We start from the raw sequence: 20,426 nt of genomic DNA on the forward strand, positions 1-20,426 counted from the left end.
GCTATTTTAACAGTGTCAGCAGAGATAGATTAAAGAATTGATGAAAAGTAATTCAGTGCAATTTAGGGATTACTCATCTTATTTTCACTAACAGATGACTGCCATCTTGTACAGATATATTTCGCATATAGAAATTTACGTTTAATCACAATATTGTTTGAGTGGGTTAGTCTGTAACTTGAAGCATAATGTATTGACAGGATAAAATGAAAGCTTTGAAACAGTGCAAAGGTGGAAAAACGAGGTTAAGCAAGAAGTAGGAATTACCAATCTTCATGGTTAGAAGATTCATTGGGAAGCATTTGCCTTCAAATATTAGATTCTCTACAGAATGGTGGTAAAGGCCAGTGAGCAATTAACCGCCAGAGTAAGTATTAAACCACCTTGATAATCAGATGGCTTGGAGCATTTAAAACCCTCACGAAAGAGGATTTTTTTTTCACCTCCCCTGTCTCCAGCAATTAATGCCATTTTTAAAAGAGAAAATATGTCACACATCAGCTCTCAATAGGCTACTGACATGCTCCTCAAAACGTTCCTTAAAAACAAAACAAAACAAAAAACTTGTGTGCAGTATTTCAGATGCCATTCCACCCCAAACCCGTTCCAAAACCTAAAAATCACTTTCAAGCCAAACTCACGGCTCGTTGGTGATTCACGGCCAGGATCTCGAGGCAGGAACATTAGTGCACTCACCCCGTATCCTCCTGAATCAGCCATTTCGGTAAGAAGACCCAGAAGCACTTGCCGTTTGTTTGTAATTTGTTGACAATTTTAAAGCAAGTTATTTCCCAAAGGAAATCTAAGCAATTAAGTGTTTTACATTAAGCAGTCGCCAATTTTACAATTCATTTCATGAACCCACTTTGTCCTCCGCCCACGTCCCTCTCAGAGCCCGCTACGCTCAGCAGTCAAGCCTTAGCACAGCACAACCCATAGGAGCCTGGCGCGCTCCGCGCTTTGCCCCAATTTCCCTACTTGGGGTCTCCGCTACAGCTAGAGCAGTCGGCCAATAGAGGCCTTTTCCCGCACTTGCCGTCCCGCCTTCCAGTTCCACTGAAGCCAATAAAAAGGGCCGTCTGGAGACAGAGGCCAATGGGAGCTCGAGTAGAGTCATCATGATTGGCTGTGGTCCCTTCGTAGTGCAGTCTAGGCCTCCGCCTCCGTTACCCTGGAGCCCAGGTTACGGCCGCTGCCACCCAGGATCCGCGGTCCTCGCCCCTGTCCCATCCCTGTGTTCAAACCTCCCGCAGCCTGGCAACCTCGGCACCCGCCCCGCAGCCTCCGCAGGAGCCAGGCACCCACTCTTTGGCGGCCAGACGCCGAGGCCCCAGGTGGGAGTTCGGTCCTAAGAGGGAAGGCAAGAGGCGGGACGCCGCATCGGCTCTGCGGAAGAGCTGGCGGGTTGGAGGTGGGCTTTGAAGTGGGCGTGGAGACGGCGGGGGAGGTGGAGGTGCGAGGTGATGCTGGGGTGAAGCGTCTGGGAGCTGGCGAAGGGGCGTTCTTGGATGGGGGCCTGCGGGTGGTTCTTAAAGCAGGGAAGATGAAAGGATTAGCGACGGGGAGGATTTAGGGACCGCGAGGAGAAGGAAGACCTTGGAAAATGAGTAAAGAGCTCGCCTCCTGAGAGGGTCCCGAGGAAGGGAGGTTGACCGGCACTGGGGGGACTGGGAAGTTAGGAGGAGAGGAGCTGGGAAAGGGTATTTACTTCCAGGGACCGGGAAGAGAAGGAAGGGAGCAGGCGGATCTAGAGAAGGGGTTAAGAGTTATTAAAACAAACAAAACGAAAACCTTGGAGGCCCGTGGAGACTCAAGACTAGAGAGGAGGGGCAGGGCCAAGGGCCAAGAAGGAAAAGGAGGCTTTGGTAGCTCTGGGATAATAATAGATGTGTTATTATTAGAGTGGAAGGCCGTACTTGTCCAGGCTGTGATATTTCTATACATCCTTCAGGGATGGGATGAGAGGAATAAAGATGGTTAGCAAATACAAGAAAAAAAAAGTGCCTTTTTGGCACATTTGAGTTGGAGTGGGTACTCAGATACAGTATGTTTACGTTAGATAGACCGTGGGATAGTGTTTAACAGTGAAGAGCCCTGGTCCAGTTCATCTGATATAAACCCCTTTTTTGTTCACTTCGTTCTTTGGAAAGCGTACTTGGGCACATACATATTTATGCCCGTCCTTTATCTTCACGTTAAGAACTTGCATTAGCGATGTCTTTGGAATCAAAAGTCATTTAAATTAGTTTTTGGGAGTGGCTATATGTTTTTTAGAATGGTAAAACCGATGTTTCCAGTTCTTTACTCATTCCCTCTTTCTTTTGCGTGGTTATTTTATGTTTTTTTTTTCCAGTTGTTCCACATTTAAATTCTATATTACAATTTTAAATATTTCACTTTGTGATTTCCTGCATGTTAGCTAGTATCTTTATCCAAACAAGTTATAGGAAATAATTGTTTGTTTTGATTCTCTACGTTGACAAAGTATCGTTTTAAATATCAAAAAGTAGTTTGTGACTTTGGAAAAGATATTTTTCTTCTTTTGTCAGTCATATCTCTTCCGTTAAACGTATTGTAGAACTATAATTCTGTAGGACACAATGGAAGCCCATTGAAATAAAGATGCTACCCTTCTCTTGGGTTCTTCTTCTGCCTGTCATTCTTCAACTCCTTTGTGGGATCTTCTTCCTCTGCCCACCATATTTCATTATTGTTTTTCCCCATAATCCAGTCTTCTGTCTTCTTTTTTTTTTATTCTGTGTTCTTGGCTGTGTTCTTCCTCTCCTTTGGGTTACACTATTTGTGTTTTATTAACACTCTCCCGGTTTTTTATTTCTGATCTGGAACTTTTGAGTTACTGTCAAACTTTTGTAGCTAATTTTTGGTATTTCCACATAAATTTCCCATTCATAGGCATCCCAAACTCAATATGTCCAGTATTGAACCCATCACCTTTCCCTGCCAAAACTGTCCTGCTTGAATACCACATTCTCCTAATTTTGCAAGCCCCAAACTTTGGAATTTACTCACGTTCTTCTCTATTCTCATACTTCATAATTTGTCACCAAGTGTAGCTTATCTTTTTTTTTTTTTTTTTTGAGACGGAGTCTCGCTCTGTCGCCCAGGCTGGAGTGCAGTGGCCAGATCTCAGCTCACTGCAAGCTCCGCCTCCCGGGTTCCCGCCATTCTCCTGCCTCAGCCTCCCGAGTAGCTGGGACCACAGGCGCCGCCACCTCGCCCGGCTAATTTTTTGTGTTTTTAGTAGAGACGGGGTTTCGCCGTGTTAGCCAGGATGGTCTCGATCTCCTGACCTTGTGATCCGCCCGTCTCGGCCTCCCAAAGTGCTGGGATTACAGGCTTGAGCCACCGCGCCCGGCCATAGTGTAGCTTATCTTACTTGAAAAACATTTATGAATCAATTCTGTACTCTGTATCTCTAGTTATACTACCTTCAAAACACTATCTGTCAGTGATTATCGAGACCAATTGATATTCTTCCTCCAGCTTTCCTGCCCTCCAATTCTTGGATTAGAGATGGATCTTTGCAAATGTCAGATCTGATAATATTAACCCTACTGGAGAGCCTTGGTTACCAACCAACTTATTAATGACATAGAGATTCTTCTTGTGATATTATCTTCTACCCGATCCAGTCCCACTTATTATTACTTTAGCACTACTCCCCAGCCAATCCCATCCTTTTAAGCTAGCATTGTCCATTTGAAGTAGAATGTGAGGTATATCCATTTTTTCAGTAGACACAATAAAATACAGATGAAATTTTAATAGATTTTTAAACCACATATATCCAAAATATTATTTCAGCATATGTCAATATAAGAAAGATTATAGACGAGCTGTTTTATGGTCTGTTTTATGTACTAAGTTTTCAAAATTCCACATGTATTTTACACTTACCGCATATGTCAATTCTGAATAGCTACGTTTGAGGTGCTCAGAAGCCGCTGTGTCGGACAGCATAGTTGTAAAGTATTTGCTGTTTGGTGATATGCCATGCTTATCTAGTGCCTTTTACTTTTGCAGATGCTGCATCCTCTTATTGAAATAGGGTCGTACTTCACTGTCTTCTTTTTCTAACCTCATTTACCAACCCACTGTTCAAACACACACACTCAGGAAATTATAATTGTGCTTAACCTCTGCTAATACCGTAAGACTCAATTTAGGCATTATCTTCTATAGAAACCTTCTCAAACTCCCTCTGTCTTCTAATCTTAGTTTTGAGTTTACTAAGCTTCCTCTGCTTCCTTTTATCATTAGTACTTATAGACTGTCGTATTATTTTTTTTTCTCTCTTGGTTGGGAATCACTTAATGGTAAGGGATCAGTTGTATTTTACTCATTTTTGTATCGTCAGCTCCATCTATAATTCAGTGCCTGACACTTCGTAGGTGTTCAGTAAATGTCTTACAAATGAATGAATGAATGAATATTGTATGATGTTTTCATTTGACTAAACTTTGGGAATATATACTGTACTTAAGATGCTTTAATTTGATCCATTGTTTAAAGTGTTTAAAATAAGCTGGTTATGTCTTACATTTTAAGTGTAGCATTTACTGTGACCTGATTGATCATATTTGATCATACTTTAAATCCAAACTTTATTTTTTGGTTTTATTTATTTTTTGTTTTATTTTTAACTAAAAATAGTTTGGTTTTTAAGCAAGATTATGCAGATAAGTAGCAGAATAAGGAAAATGCTTATAAATACGTGGGGACATGTATTAGAAGAGTGGAGAAACTTATTTCTCCTTTGCGGAAGAGAAACAGTTGTAGTTTTCTTTTCTTTTTTTTTTTTTTTTTTTTTGAGACGGAGTCTTGCTCTGTCACCCAGGCTGGAGTGCAGTGGCCGGATCTCAGCTCACTGCAAGCTCCTCCTCTCGGGTTCACGCCATTCTCCTGCCTCAGCCTCCCGAGTAGCTGGGACTACAGGCACCCGCCACTTCGCCCGGCTAGTTTTTTGTATTTTTTAGTAGAGACGGGGTTTCACCGTGTTAGCCAGGATGGTCTCGATCTCCTGACCTCGTGATCCGCCCGTCTCGGCCTCCCAAAGTGCTGGGATTACAGGCTTGAGCCACCGCGCCCGGTCCACAGTTGTAGTTTTCTACAAAAACTAACTGCTTCTCTTCAGCAAAGGAGAAAAACCAAATGTAGCAATATGGTTTTTACTTTTATCTCATCTTTTTTGGGGGGAGGAGAAATGTCCTTGTTTATCTTTCTTAAGTTTATTTCCATTTTATTTGCCTAGTTGTCTGTTGTGTGAACTCTTGCTGGCAGCAAAGGTAGCCAGTCAGCAATGTTTTATACAAAGAAGCTGAGCACAGGGATATGTCAGGAAATTAACAGTTTATTGATTTTACCGTTTTTTCTTAAAACTAAGATCGTTTACTTAGAGTCAGATGAATTAGATACCATTATAATATTTATATACAGTGGACTCTGTAGCTTAGATTTGTTTTCTGATTCATTTGTAATCGGAGATAAAAGAAACTTCTGGCACTCGAGGATCTTTAGGTTATCTTTTTTTTTTTTTTTTTGACCTGTTATGTGTAATCTATACTGTTTGAGACTTTTTACTTTTTTTTTTAAAGGAGAGTTTACTTTTGGATGAGCAATGTCAAGAATTAGATTTGGTAGCTTTCTATTATTGCTGTAGTAGCATGTTTAGCCAGCTTTAGGAAATAAACAGTTCTTAGGAATTGAAATTGGGTGCAAGAATTATAATTTTCCTTTTTTGCTTTTATCTAGTTAATTCTTTGATTATCATTGAGAGGGAACTAATGGACAAGTACTCCTCACTCCCCTACTCCCCCCCCCACAACAAACAACTGTTAACTGACTCATTCTTGGTTTAAATTAGTGCAGAACTACACATGGAGTATAAATCTTTAGTGTTCTGTTCATCTAAGATCACTTTTTTCATTAAAAAAAAAAGAATGGGCCGGGTGGGGTGGCTCACGCCTCTAATCCCAGCACTTTGGGAGGCCGAGGTGGGTGGATACGAGGTCAGGAGATGGAGACCATCCTGGCTAACACGGTGAAACCCTGACTCTACTGAAAAAACAAACAAATTAGCTGGGTGTGGTGGTAGGCGCCTGTAGTCCCAGCCGCTTGGGAGGCTGAGGCAGGAGAATGGCGTGAACCCGGGAGGCGGAGCTTGCAGTGAGCTGAGATCGCGCCACTGCACTCCCGCCTGGGCAACAGAGCGAGACTCCGTCTCAAAAAAAAAGAGAATAATTACATTCACTCAATAGTATTATGACTACATTACATTAGTCATTACATTAGTGAGAAATTATTGTTGTAATTGCAGGTGAAATTCATTTTGTTTGAAGCCTTATTAGGTTTTCAGTTATTTAAAATTAACCTGGAAAAAAATATTTCAGCTTTAAAATGGCAGTGACTCTGAGCAAAACTTTTTGATTTGCTAACTTTTCTCTCAGGAATTTTAGAGATTTAAGTTATTCATATGCAATTATTTTGAAAGAGGGAAGATTTAATTAACATTTTCTTTAAAACAAAAAGGAAAATTTTATAAAATGGAACTTAATATTCTATTTGAAATAACATTATAATCATTCATTTCACAAATAATGAATGGTGGGTGGTGTGTTTACTATGGTGAACTAAACAAACAAGATTTCTGTCTCACGGGTCATATTTAGTAGGAGAGGTAAGACAATAAATGTAAGATTATTTCCAGTAGTAACAAGGTCTGTGAAGAAAATAAAGCAGAGTGATAGGATAGAGTGACTGGGCTCACTTTAATAGAAGATTGTCAGGGAGCCATTTTTGAGAAAGTTATGTTTGTGCTGAGAACAGGCAGAAGAGAATGAACCACTTTTGTGAAGTTCTAGTTAGTGCAGCAAGTACGAAGGCTGTTGGCAAAAATCGTTTATGTTGAAGGCACAAAAGAAGGTTAGCTTACCTGAAAAAGGAAATTTGAGAGGAAGAGTCATGTAAGGATAGAGAAGTAGACAGAAGGGCACGACTTTGTATGAGTTTGCAGGCCTGGTTAAGGACTCTGACAGCCATAGGAGACCATTGAAGTGTATTAAGCAGGAGAGCAGTGCTGGTCTGATTTCTGTTTTGAGTTGCTTTTTCTCACTGCTTTGTGAAAAACTGACGTGAAGCAAGGATGAAAGTGGAATATCAGTTAGGAGGTTATTGCAGAAGTCCAACAGAGAAAACGTGGATGTGGACTAGATTCACATGACTTAGACTAGAGCAGTAGCACTGTGGATAGTAAGAAATGGTCAGATCTGGAATATAGTATGGAGATTAAAGTGTCTGGTTTTACAGATGGTTTGGATGAGAGATGTAGGAAGAAGGAATCCAGGACGATCTTTAGATTTGTGTCATGAGTAATTTAGTGGATGGATTTACCATTTAATGAGATCAGAAACATAGGAAAGAGTTGAGGTGGAAAAGGGACAGATAATGATTTCAGTTTTGGACATGTAAATTTGAAATGATTTTTAGATATCCAAATAGAACTGTCAAGTAGGAAGGTGAATATATGAATTTGGAAGCCAGGGTAAATGAAGTCTAGATGAGATCACCTAAGGAGAGAGTATAGATAACATGTGCTACGCTGTGTATTCCAACATTTAGAGATCAGGAAGAGGAGGCAGATTCAACAAAGGAGACTGACAGGAGACAGCCAGTGAGGTAGTAAGCAAACCAGGAAAAGCAAGTAAGAGAATTTTTAGGAGGGAAGGAATGGTTGGTTATGTCAAACACTGCTGTGAGGTTAAGGACCAGTAGGACAGAAAATTGGCTGATGGTGGGAGGAGATGTGCAAAAGACGAAATAAGAAACTTGGCTGATGGTTTTAGGAAGGTGAATGTCATTTGTAAGCTTGACAAAAGCTGTTTCAGTGGAGTGGTGGAGATGAAAACCTGACTAGTGTGGGTTCAAAAGGAAATGTTTGGAAAAGAAGTGATAGCATTCTAGGTTAAAGATTACTCTTCAAAAAACTATTGGAAAATTGGAGTAGAGAAATTGGGTTGTAGATGCAACAGAACATGGAATCAAGCATCAGCTTCATTAGCACCTCTTCGTTGATAGGAATGATCCTGTAGAGAGGGCACAATTGCAGAAACACAATCCTTGACATTGAGAGGTAGTATGGGAAAGAAGATGAGTAAAAGTTTAGCTTTAAAAAGGAGCAGAAATGCTTCTTCAGTTTTAGCAGAGTTGAGAGGGCAAAGAGGATGGGATAGATACAGGTGGAGGTGGCTTCAAAGATGAGGTAGTTATCATCTGATTATTATCGAAATACTGAGTAGGTCACTCAACTAAGACTCAGAAAACTTATAGTCTGTTTCAAGTTTTACTAACTGAGCTTTCTGACCTTGGACCAGTTGTGAACTGGGTAAGTCATTTTGTTTTTCTGGGCCTCAGTTTCCTAAATATTTGCAAAGGAAAGACTTGATTTCCTAGGGTCCTGTCCAGTGGTAAATTGTTATGTAATCTTGTTAAGCCGTTGTAGTTTTTATTGCTTTATACATTATAAGAAAACTTAATAATTATTTTCTTTACCTCATCTTTATCTATTTCTCTTTTTTAGGTCTAATTTTTTTATGTCTTTTCTTTTTTATTTAACTTATATTCTATTTGCCTGTTTGCTTAATTGAGCTATTTTTCTGAAGTGCTATTAGCCAGGCAGCTACAAGTTTCTAGAAGGACTAAGGACTAAGTTTTTACAAGTGAATTTTCACAAGTGTCTGAGTTTCCATTCTCTAGGAAAGCTAAGTTATTTGGGTTGTTATATTTCCTAAGGATGTACTTGCTTATTAAAGGCAATGGTGAATTGTGAGATGATATAAGTATTACACATAGGTTAGAAAAACCTACCTTATTTCACAATAGAACCTAACTAATCAGAAGTTTAGCAAAGAAAAGAATATATTCTCTAGTGCCCCTGGGGCTGTTCTTGTTATCACTGTGAGAAACAAGCTCACCTGTTTAAACCCATGGAATGGAGTCAGAGGCACAAAGAACAGTGAAAGTGATACTTTTAATAGTTGATACTTTTATTTTTTATTTATTTATTTATTTTTTGAGACGGAGTCTCGCTTTGTCGCCCAGGCTGGAGTGCAGTGGCCGGATCTCAGCTCACTGCAAGCTCCGCCTCCCGGGTTTATGCCATTCTCCTGCCTCAGCCTCCCGAGTAGCTGGGACTACAGACGCCCGCCACCTTGCTTGGCTAGTTTTTTGTATTTTTTAGTAGAGACTGGGTTTCACCTTGTTAGCCAGGGTGGTCTCGATCTCCTGACCTCGTGATCCACCCATCTTGGCCTCCCAAAGTGCTGGGATTACAGGCTTGAGCCACTGTGCCTGGCAAGTGTTGATTTTTAATAGTAGTTTTGCAGGATTGGGTGTCTGGTAGGCAGGCACACCCAGGGCAGCTACAGCAGGTAATTTATCTCCTAGCACACAAGTTCCTCCCCCAGTTCTTCACTGGTCTAGTACTATTGTGTCCGCAGTTGGTTCCTTCTGGTGGGTTTGTGGTCTCGCTGACCTAGGAATGAAGCCATGACCTTCGTGGTGAGTGTTACAGCTCTTAAAGATGGCATGGACTCAAAGAGTGAGCAGTAGCAAGATTTATTGTGAAGAGGGAAAGAACAAAGCTTCCATAGCATGGAAGGGGACCTGAGCGGGTTGCTGCTGCTGGCTGGGGTGGCCAGCTTTTATTCCCTTCTTTGTCCCCTCCTATGTTCTGTTTCTGTCCCATCAGAATGCCCTTTTTTCAATCCTCCCTGTGATTGGCTAGTTTTAGGATCCTGCTGATTGGTGCGTTTTACAGAGTGCTGATTGGTGCATTTTACAATCCTCTTGCTAGCTACAGAGCTCTGATTGGTGCATTTTACAATTCCCTTGCTAGCTACAGAGAGCTGATTGGTGCATTTTACAGAGCTCTGATTGGTGCATTTTACAATCCTCTTGTAAGAAAAGTTCTGCAAGTCCCCACTTGGCCCAGGAAGTCCAGCTGGCTTCACCTTTCACTATGGGGTTACAATCTTCCTGGACGTTGCGTAAGTTTTATACCTCTTATAAGGTTACCCTTATAAGGATACCTTATAAGGCTGATAGATTACACCATCCCCTTCCTTTCTTAAATTTCGATTTCCCAATAACTAAACTTTCTTCCCTTTTATTGGCTGACCCCTCCTCTACATTCTATTCACTTATTGTGACCTTCTATGTGCATAAGCCCTGTGGTTTGTTACATTTGCAGGTTGGCTGCCAGTGCTTAGATTTATCATGCCTTGAAAGTGGACCATTTAAAATGTTTTCTCACTAATTCACTCCTCTTTTCTACTTACTTTCTTTGGTTTCATTTTTATTTAAACCCTTCTGGTCCTTGAATTGCTTTAGAAGTTTTTAACTTTTTTCTTTCTAGGAGAGTGAGTTTAATTTGGTTTCTAATAGTAGCAGGTTATTTTGCTGGTAAGTTATGGGCATTTGCTTATTAATAGCTGTTTTAATTAATCTCTGTGCTAGTCCCCTCACAAGGGATAATACAACATCCCACTGCTGTTAAGACTCCTGCCACAATTATGAGAGATGTAAGGATTAAAGCTACCATGCATTTCCATTTTTTAAACCAGCCTTCTAGCCAGCCCAAAAATGAGTTATTAATTCCAGCATTTTCTGCCAGTTTGTTGGCTAGAGTTGTTAGTCCTTGTAAAATTTTTGTGATGGTTACATTTGGGGCAGTATTGTTAGGGATGAAAGTACAACATTTCCCACCCAGCATAACACATATGCCCCCTTCTTTTGCTAGTATTATGTGTAGCGCAAGCCTATTTTCCCAGACCATTTGGCTGATGGCATTTAACTGGCTAGCTACCTCTTTGAGAGCGTCTGAGTATAATTGATGAATTTTTGTTGATTATAATCGATGTAGTTAATCTAATCCACATTGTTATTAATAGTTGACCACTAGAAGAGTGCTGACTTAAACCTAGCAGGTATTTGGTTTCCAGCCTTAAGTTGATTAGGTATCTCCCTAGGGACTCCTGTTAACACATATATTGGGCTTAAAAGAATTTGTTACATCTTTTCGGTTTTTGTGGCCATGTGTATTTTTGAAAATCTTATGGAATGTCAGGGTGAGGGGAATGGCCAGTTGGACTAAAGCACAAGTCCCGGTCCAATCAGATGGTAACGGGTTAACGGAGGTTCCTTTTCCCACAATATCACATGACGTTAGCACCGGGTATGTGGAGAGCTGAGTGATTGCCATTGCCTTACCACTGATGTTTAAGATGTGGGTGCAAGTTGAGGATTCTCCCATGGGCTTATTGAACTCTGCCCCCTGCCTAGAGAGACAAGAGGAGTGGTTTATATTCCCCATAGAGAATGAGGGAATTGCTCTGGGATTTGACTTCCGCAATGCAGGAAAGAGCAATGACAGACTTTTGTAAGTTTCATTTTCCTATGCATCCTTGTTCTGGTATAGAGCCAACATGCAACACATCCTTCAGGATTGATCTTTTATCCTAGAGGAAACAGAACCACCTTTGCCTGATGTTGTTTTGCAGCACACTCTAGCAGTTACTCTTGTTGAGGGCTTGTACCGAAATTTTGACCCATTCGACCCGGGCATTCACATCCCTGTACCCTGTCTCAGTTTCTAAGGTTTGCCTTAAATTCTTTACCTCAATTATTTTTACCCTTTTAGGGTTATTACTTGGTGGATTAAAGTGTTTATTGGGGTTTGGAGTTGGAGTAGTCCCCGACAAATGGGAGGTTGAGTTTTTGATTTTTGAGAACGAATTGCCCTGGGGGTCTTTCCTTGTGATATCTGCTCCTTGCCCATATACCCAAGACGCTTCCTTTGGTTCTTGGTTTAGAATGGCTGGATTGTTAATGGTGATGAGTATAGGATTGCATTTTAAATTCTGGCAGTTATTTGGCGGGAAGCCCTTGGGCAGATGTAGTTTATTCTTTAAGAGTCTCCAGCTCGGAGTTACCCACCCCGTGTTTACTGTCCAACCCTGAAATTGGGTAGTTTACCATACATCATCCCAGCTGGGGCAGAGTCATGCACTACTGTAACCTGTATCTGGTTAAGGGCAGAGATATTTATTTGCCTATGAGAGCTGTCTCTGATTTTTCAAATTCCCACAAAGTAAGACCAGGTAGGCATTAAATCTTATAGTTTGGAGTGCTACCATCTTGGTTACATTAATTACCAACTTGATTGGGTAGGGAGGAGTTCCCTGCCAGTTTCCATTTTGACCTTCTGCTTTTTGTACAGTAGCCCATTTTAGCCATATTAACTTCCAGACATGGGGCCAGCCTATGTTTTCTTGTTAGATTTTTTTTTAGAGTTAACTTTAAGGGTTCCTTAGGTGACCGATGCACCTTTTACTGTTGTTTTCCCCTCCCCTCCCTTCTGGGGTCTGTTTTACGAGTGCCTTGATTGGAGTACAGTGAATCTGCTGGCGTTCAGCTGTTTGCATGGCTGTTTCAGTGCTTAGGAGCACTTGATGGGACCTTCCCAGCTTGGGTGGAGCTTACCTCCTTTCCAAGTTTTAGTCAGCATCAAATCACCAGGCTGGAAGTGGTGAACAGCAAACTTAAGAGGCGGAGTTTGAGTTTGAAGTCCTTTCAACCTAAGGGATGACAGGGTGGAGGATATGGCCAGTTTATAATTTCTTAAGAATTGATCCTTGGTTTCCATAGTAGGGAGATTTGTAGCTCTGCCAAAATATAGGAGCCCATATAATAACTTGTAGGGGGACAATCCCAAGTTTTTTCCTGGGGCTGTTCTAAGGAGTGCTATTGGGAGACATTTGGTTCCAGGCATTTTAGTTTTTAAGGTTAGTTTAGTGATAGCTTTTTGAGAGTTTGATTTATTCTTTTTATCTTTCCAGAGGAAGGGGGATGCCAAGGGGTGTGAGTATTCCATTTAATTTGTAAACCTTCCATAATTCCCTTTAACACCCTTGAGGTAAAGTGACTCCCATTGTCTGAATTAATATTTTTCACCAGGCCAAATGTAGGTAAAATTTGTTTTAATATTATTTTGACCACATTCCCGGCAGTGGCTATTGGAAGAGGAAAGGCTTCCACCCTGAGGGAAAGGTGATTTATGATTACCAGTAAATACTTTAGTTTTCCTGCTTTGGGCATTTCTGTGAAATTTACTTGAACGCTTTGAAATGGTCTTAGTTCGGGAGGCCTTCCTCCTGTGGCCTGTTTTCTAATCACCTTTTTGTTTACCCTTTGACAAGTTACACAACTTCCACATACTTGTTTACTGAGGGTATAAATCCCTGTACACCCATAATTCCTAAGTATTGCATCACACAGAGCCTGGAGTCCCCAGTGACTCCCTAAGTGTAATACAGACATTAGTTCTTTTATTAGAGGTTTACTCACACTAGCTTTCCAAAACTGTCCACTGTTATCTTGGCTGTCTGCTCCAGCTTGTGGCTCCTGCCGCCCCCACACCTGCAGCTGCACTCCCTGGCCTGCAAGGCCAGTTCTTAGTTACAAAGTTAACTTTCACGAGACCTTGCCCTACTGGGTCCTCCGGATCTAATCCGTAGTATTTTTTCATTTGATCGCTGAGCCTCTGCAGGAATGCAGAGGGAATTTCCTCTTTTCTTGTTGAATTTCAAATGCCTTTGAGACATTTTGTGTCCCAGGAGTGGACTCTTTGATCCCTTTAATTATTAGTTTCCTGAGGTTCTGCATTTGGGCCCAGTCCTGGGATTGTGATTATTCCAGTTGGGATTGACATTTGGAAATTTTTGTTTGGCTGGCAAGACTGTTTGCCTGGAAGGGTGTTGCCTCTCCCAGATGGCTATGACCGCTTTCCTAATTATTCCCTTTTCTTCTCCTGTGAACAGGATATTTATGATAGACATTGTTTTAGCCCAGGTGTGAAAGATGGGTCCTAGGAATTGGTCCAGCTGGTCTGCTAAACCGAGGGGATTTCCTAGGAGTGGTTTCATTTCTTTCTTTTTTCTCTTTTTTTAACTATAAATGATCAACCAGAAATTATCTTCAAATAAATAAAACCAGAAGTATGGTTTTAAATAAAAACTCAAAATAAAGAAACAGAAAAGCTGACACTATATGAAGCAGAGGTAATTCTTGGACCAGAAGAGACTTTAAACAGAAAATGTTTATGTAGTATTCTCAGAGAAAAAAAAAAATATTACCTCGGTAATGCAAGAACAGAATAATTATTTTAAAAATCGGAACAGGAAAGAGTTCTTAGAAATGAAGATATTGGCATAATTTTTTAAATGATGGTCTAGAAGATAAATTGAATAAAACTCTTTGAAAATAGAAGAAAAAAAGCAGGCTTATTTAGGAGAAATTTCAAAAAGAAAATGGAAAAAAAGGTTAATTACCTGAAAAACAATATAAGAAAACCTCTGGTGCTTAAAGATACAGATTTCCAGATTGAAAGGAAGAGGGGGAGAAAGGGTCCCAACACAACGAAAAAGGCTCATTGGTATTCATGTTCTTGTGAAATTTCAGTATAACAAGGGAGAAAGCCCTAAATGCACCTAGGGAGCGAAAAAAGGAAAAAGATAACCTATAAAGGAATGAGAATCTATTTTAGTATAACTAGAGTGTAAATTCCCTAAGGGCAGGGACTTTTTGTTCATTACTGCTACATAGAGCTCAAGAAATATATTTTGAATAAAAGAGTGACTGTAACATGTGTCGCAAACAATGCTGATATATATATATATATATATATATTATTATTATTATTATTTTTTTTTTTTGAGATGGAGTCTCGCTCTGTCGCCCAGGCTGGAGTGCAGTGGCCGGATCTCAGCTCACTGCAAGCTCCGCCTCCTGGGTTCACGCCATTCTCCTGCCTCAGCCTCCCGAGTAGCTGGGACTACAGGCACCCGCCACCTCGCCCGGCTAGTTTTTTTTTTTTGTATGTTTTAGTAGAGACGGAGTTTCACCGGGTTAGCCAGGATGGTCTCGATCTCCTGACCTCGTGATCCGCCCGTCTCGGCCTCCCAACGTGCTGGGATTACAGGCTTGAGCCACCGCGCCCGGCCGATATATTTTGAATAAAAGAATGATTATAACATATGTCTCACAAACAATGCTGAGGGTTTAAAAGACAGTGAAGCAGTGTCTTCAAAGTTCTGAGAGGAAATAACCTAGAATTTGGAATGTATGAAAAGTAATAAGTGTGAGGTAAAATAACAACATTCTCAGGCATGCAAGGACTTATAACATTTACTTCCTAAACCATAAACTCTTTCTGAAGAAGTTATTTAAGGATGTGGACCAGTAAAATGATGATGGAAACTAATAAAGATGACATGGTCTAAATGAAATAGTGCACTAACTCAGGAATTTAATAAAAGTAATTCCAGAATGACAGCAGTACAGTAGGTCTAGAAAGTAGTTGGTTTAAATTAGAATAGGAAATTCAAGGAAAATGTCTTTAGGAGGAAGAATGGAATGGACTTAGGGCTATTGGTAGATTAAGAAGCTGATAGGTATTAGTGATATAAGAAATGTTTTTTCCCCTTAATAGGAAAAAAAGACAATTAGGAATTCTAAGAGAAAAACCATGCATAACCAACACGTAGTTGCATGTTGCAACCGTATAAAATGAAGGGTGAGTTAAATCCTCATCTTTCATAGTCTAAAGTTGCTAACTCAAGATATAGTGCACACATAAAGGTATAAGCCATTAAAATGGTTGTTTCAGGGAGCAGGACTTGGATAGTGGGGCATTGGATATTTCCTTTATTTATTTATTTTTATGGAACTATGTGGATATATTTGGGGGCGGCAGGGAGAGAACACTGTTTGTGTGTTCTTCCCCTTGTCCATAGAAAGTTGGTGGGCCCCTCAGATTTAGATAGGATAGGTCATAGGAAGCTACTTCTGCTATGCAAATGTAAACAGAAATAATTTTCATCTTTACCGTATAACCAACTTTTAATTATATTACTGGAATTTAAACTGAAAGTTGTTGACAAAGAACATCAGTTATAATTTACTGAGCATCTCATATGTATTGGAATTGCTAATATAATTGTTGATATTTACCAAGTTCTTACTGTGTAATAGTTATTGAATTATCCCATTTAATCCTCACAAGAATTCTCTAAAGTAGTTACTAGTAATATTATCTTTTTACATATTAAAAAATTAGACTTACATTGAGAGGTAAACTCTCCAGATTTACATAGCTAATGAGTACCAGAGCCACTTACTTGCTGTTATCATTATCCTTTTCTTCTAGACAATTTTTTTTCATGTATAAATACTTTTTCACATAATTGCAGAGTGAAAGGTTCAGGCTGATTTATGTATATTTTTAATATTAGTACTTGCCATAGGAATTGTTGATTTTAGATACAGTAACTAATTTTGAGACTGAGATTGCTAGATACATCAGAGGTAAAATCAAAGTCAAGTGTTTTTTTGCTGTTTAAAATATTTTTCTAAAGAAAATATCAAATACAGAATTGGAAATATTAGAATAATGAATTCAAAAGTCTTCTATCAGTTTACATAATCGTCAACTCATGGTCAATTTTGTATCTCTACCCTTACCCATTTTCCTTTGGGTTATTTTGAAACAAACCTCAGACAATTTTATTTGTAAATATTTCAACATATATCTCTAAAAGATAAAGATTCTTTAAAAAGATAATGACAGTATCAATGTCTCACCTAAAACAGTATAATTCCTTAATATTAAATATGTGGTCAGGGCTGGGCATGGTGGCTCACATCTGTAGGTCTGGCTACTCAGGAGGTGGGAGGATTGCCTGAGCCCAGGAGTTCAAGGTTGCAGTAAGCCATGATTTTGCCACTGCACTCCAGTCTAGGCAACAGAGCAAAACCCTGTCTCTAATAACAATAAATAGTGTTTAAATTTTCTTGATTATAATTTTTTAATACAGCTTATTGTAATCAGGATTGAAATACTGTCCATGGATTGCACTTGGTGGTTGTTTCTTAAGCCTTTCTTATTAGATAAATACCCTCTTCTCTCCTCTCTTGTTCTGCTTGCAATTCGTTCATTAAAGAATCTAGTTTTTTCCTGTAGAGTTTGCTACAGTCTGGATTTTTTTCTGATTGCTTCCTTGTACCTTGATCTCGTACTTTCAATGTCATTTACATTTAGAGGCTTCATTAGATTCAGATTCAGTTTTTGTGGGGAGGAGGGAACATTACTTCAGAGGTATTATTGTGTCCTATCAGAGACATGGTGTCTGGCTGTTACTTTTCTGGAGCAATACAGCCATTTATGATCATTATATAGCTTCATTATTTCTTTAGGAGTTGTGAAATGTCACTCGTCTAATTCTGTCATTTTAATACTTTGTTTTTTGTTTGTTAACTAGAATAATTCCATAAAGAAATACTTTCCCCTCATGTAATATTTTGTTATTTTCAGATAATAGCTTTTTAAGAGTATATTATAGCAAGATGCATGTGTGATTTTTTTTTAATGTATAAATTTTTAAATTAAATGAGATGGTTTCCTAAAATCTTCCAAAGGTGAATAATTAGGTTTTTGTAAAATATATGAACTCAAGGATTTAAATACTTTTGATATGTTTAAATCGTTTGCTGATTATAATTCGTATTGATGACAAATTTGCCTTGTCTTTGGCAAGTAGTTCCTTGAAGTTGGCTCCTGAGTCTATTTGACTGACACTCCATCAGTAGTGTCTGATAACTTCCTTGCTTTCTAGTATGACCAGACTGCTATATTCTTAGATTTATTTTGTGTGTTTCCTCCCTCAGAAATGGAATCAGGCGTTTCACGAGGAACTTTAGGTTCTTTCAATGGGAAGTGGCATATAGACACTACTTCTGGGTTCTAGGAATGTTCCTAGTTTTTTCCTTGTTTCTGGGATTTTTCAGTGAACAAAGTAAGTAAGTTTTTTAAAAATAAATAAAAGCCATCATAAATTCATGCTGTCACTCATAATTCAAATTTTGAATGTCAAAGTTTTAAAACTCACATTACTTTATATTTAATTCTTCCATGTTGAAAATTCTAGTGCCCAACTGCACCAATAATAATTACTCGTTTGTTTTATTTCACAGTACATGTGTATAAGTGTGAGAATAAAATATCTGAGTAGCAAAATATGATTCTTCGAATGGCTTTAAAATTTTTTTTACACTTTTTTTTGGTCATTATGTCTCACTAGGAATATAAAGTCAAGTTATTGTGTTTTAAAGTCATTCGAACTGGTTAATTTATGTAGTTTTACCACCAACCATGTATATAGATTGATTTATCTAATTTTATTTTGATTTATGGGAATTGCTTTTCAAAAATCTCATTTCTAAAAATTATAATTTCCAATGTTAAATTTACAAAAATTATATACAAGGAAGCCAAGCTTCTATCCCTTTCCCTAAACTCTGCTTCCTTCCTTCCCCTGTAGCTGTGTTTAGTAAGCTAACTACCAGCACATGGGGCTTCTTAAATTAAAATTAATTAAAATTAAATAAAATTAAAATTAGTTCTTCAGTTATACCAGCAACATCTCAAGTGCTTCATAGCCATATGTGGCCAGCCACCATCTTGAACAGCACAGATTATAGAACATTTCCATCCTGGCTGAAAGTTCTGTTGGACAGAACTACCCTAGCGAACCCATTCTATTTTTCTTAATTACTTGATTTCTCCTTCTACTTAAAAATATAAAAAATTACATATGTTACCCTTCTTCCTTGATAAATGGTAGCATACTACGTGCTTTGTTTCCATCTTTCTTTTCTCTGTATATCCTAGAGATTACATCATACTGTGAGCAATACACAGAGATAGTCTTCATTCCTTTAATAGCTTCATAGTATTACATATACTTCATTGTGTGGATGTTTATAATTTGTAAGACCAGTTCTTATTGGTCATTTTATTGTTTTAGTTTTCTACTTGCATTAGTGCTACAATAAATAGTGCTGCCTTGTGCATGTCCTTTCATATGTTATTACTAGAAGAACAATACTTTTAATACTAATTTCATCAATGGGATTTTTGTTTCTTCTAAATTGGATTATAAAAGTAATCTAATTTTGTTGTGTTAGAAAACCAGAATATGTTAATGGAGAGAGAAAATTATCCAAAATCCATGTTGTCAGGCAGGCACTATTTTGGTGTTCGTGTATTCCTTGCTTTGGAAAATGTTTTCAGTTTCTGAATTCAGATAAGAATAATAGTGTTTTCAGTTTTTTTTTTTAAATGAATATGTGTAGTTGAGATCATACTGTATGCACTGATTTGAATTTTTTCTTTGCGATAATAGTATAAGCATTTTCCTTAAATACAAACTTTTTGTAAACATTCTCAGTAGGTTCATGATATTATGCTGTATGGATTTGTACAATACTTAATTATTCCTCAATGATTAGGCATTTAATTTGCTTCCATTAAAAAAATTGTACTGTACTGCATTAAATATTTGCACATAACTTTTCTCCTAATTTTAGCATTATTTTATTGGAATCCAGAAATTATTGTATTAAAGGTTAAAGCATAATTAAAGTGACAATACATTTTGCCAGTGTTTTTCCAGAAAACTCTGTGGATCTTTTTCTGATAGCAACTCTGACAGCATTGAGTGTTATTATTTTGAAAAATCTTTAATAATTTGTGTTGCCTTTTTGGAGTCTTATATATTTTGCCCATTTAATTTTTTATCTCATATTTTTCTCAAAGGATGATATATTTATGTATTGAAGATGATAATTTTTTTGTCATGTTTGCAAATGTTTCCAATCAAGTATTTTTTCTTTTAGTTTTTAAAAAATATACTTTAGTTTTACATTTTTGGTGTGGTCAATCTTGGATATTTTTATTTATTCTTTTTTCTTTTCCTTTGTCCTTTTTTTTTTTTGAGCCAGACTCTCATTCTGTCACCAGGCTGGAATGCAGTGGCGCCATCTTGGCTCACTGCAACCTCTACCTCCTGGGTTCAAGCGATTCTCCTGCCTCAGCCTCCCGAGTAGCTGGGACTACAGGCGTGCGCCACCACACCCAGCTAATTTTTGTATTTTTAGTAGAGATGGGGTTTCACCATGTTGGTCAGGCTGGTTTCGATCTCTTGACCTCATGATCCGCCTGCCTCAGCCTCCCAAAATGTATTTATTCTTATTAGCAGGTTTATCCTTTATTATCACCACTACCTCCACTCCCACTGCCTCCCTGCCTAAAAAAGAATAAACTGGTAATTTGATCATTATTGTCCATTAAAATTCAGCATTTGTCTCTAGTATAACTCTTAAAATTAAACAGTCAACTTCAGTTAACATTTATTCAGAAGTAGTTGTATGTCAGGTACTTATTATCTGTCTAGGTTGTGACAGTCTGTAGTTCCTCCAAATACTGTAAATAACTTATCTGTGAAAATATAGAT

At 38.6% G+C, this 20,426-nt stretch overlaps 1 protein-coding gene across 3 annotated transcripts in view; it reads left to right on the forward strand.

Annotated features, from left to right (window-relative positions):
• The first annotated feature begins 1,146 nt into the window (after positions 1–1,146).
• LCA5 (lebercilin LCA5) overlaps positions 1,147–20,426 on the forward strand; it is a 53,467-nt gene continuing 34,187 nt past the window's right edge. The window contains exons 1-2 of one of the 3 annotated variants that reach the window (XM_015136783.3): positions 1,147–1,334; positions 17,800–17,927. The gene's annotated coding sequence lies outside the window, so the exon portion shown is untranslated. Of the gene's footprint in view, positions 1,412–17,799; positions 17,928–20,426 lie in introns of all 3 variants that reach the window. The other 2 variants (XM_015136780.3, XM_015136779.3) reach the window with 2 other exon arrangements.

Source organism: Macaca mulatta, chromosome 4 (genome assembly GCF_049350105.2).
Source record: "Macaca mulatta isolate MMU2019108-1 chromosome 4, T2T-MMU8v2.0, whole genome shotgun sequence".
Taxonomy (NCBI): Eukaryota; Metazoa; Chordata; class Mammalia; order Primates; family Cercopithecidae; genus Macaca; species Macaca mulatta.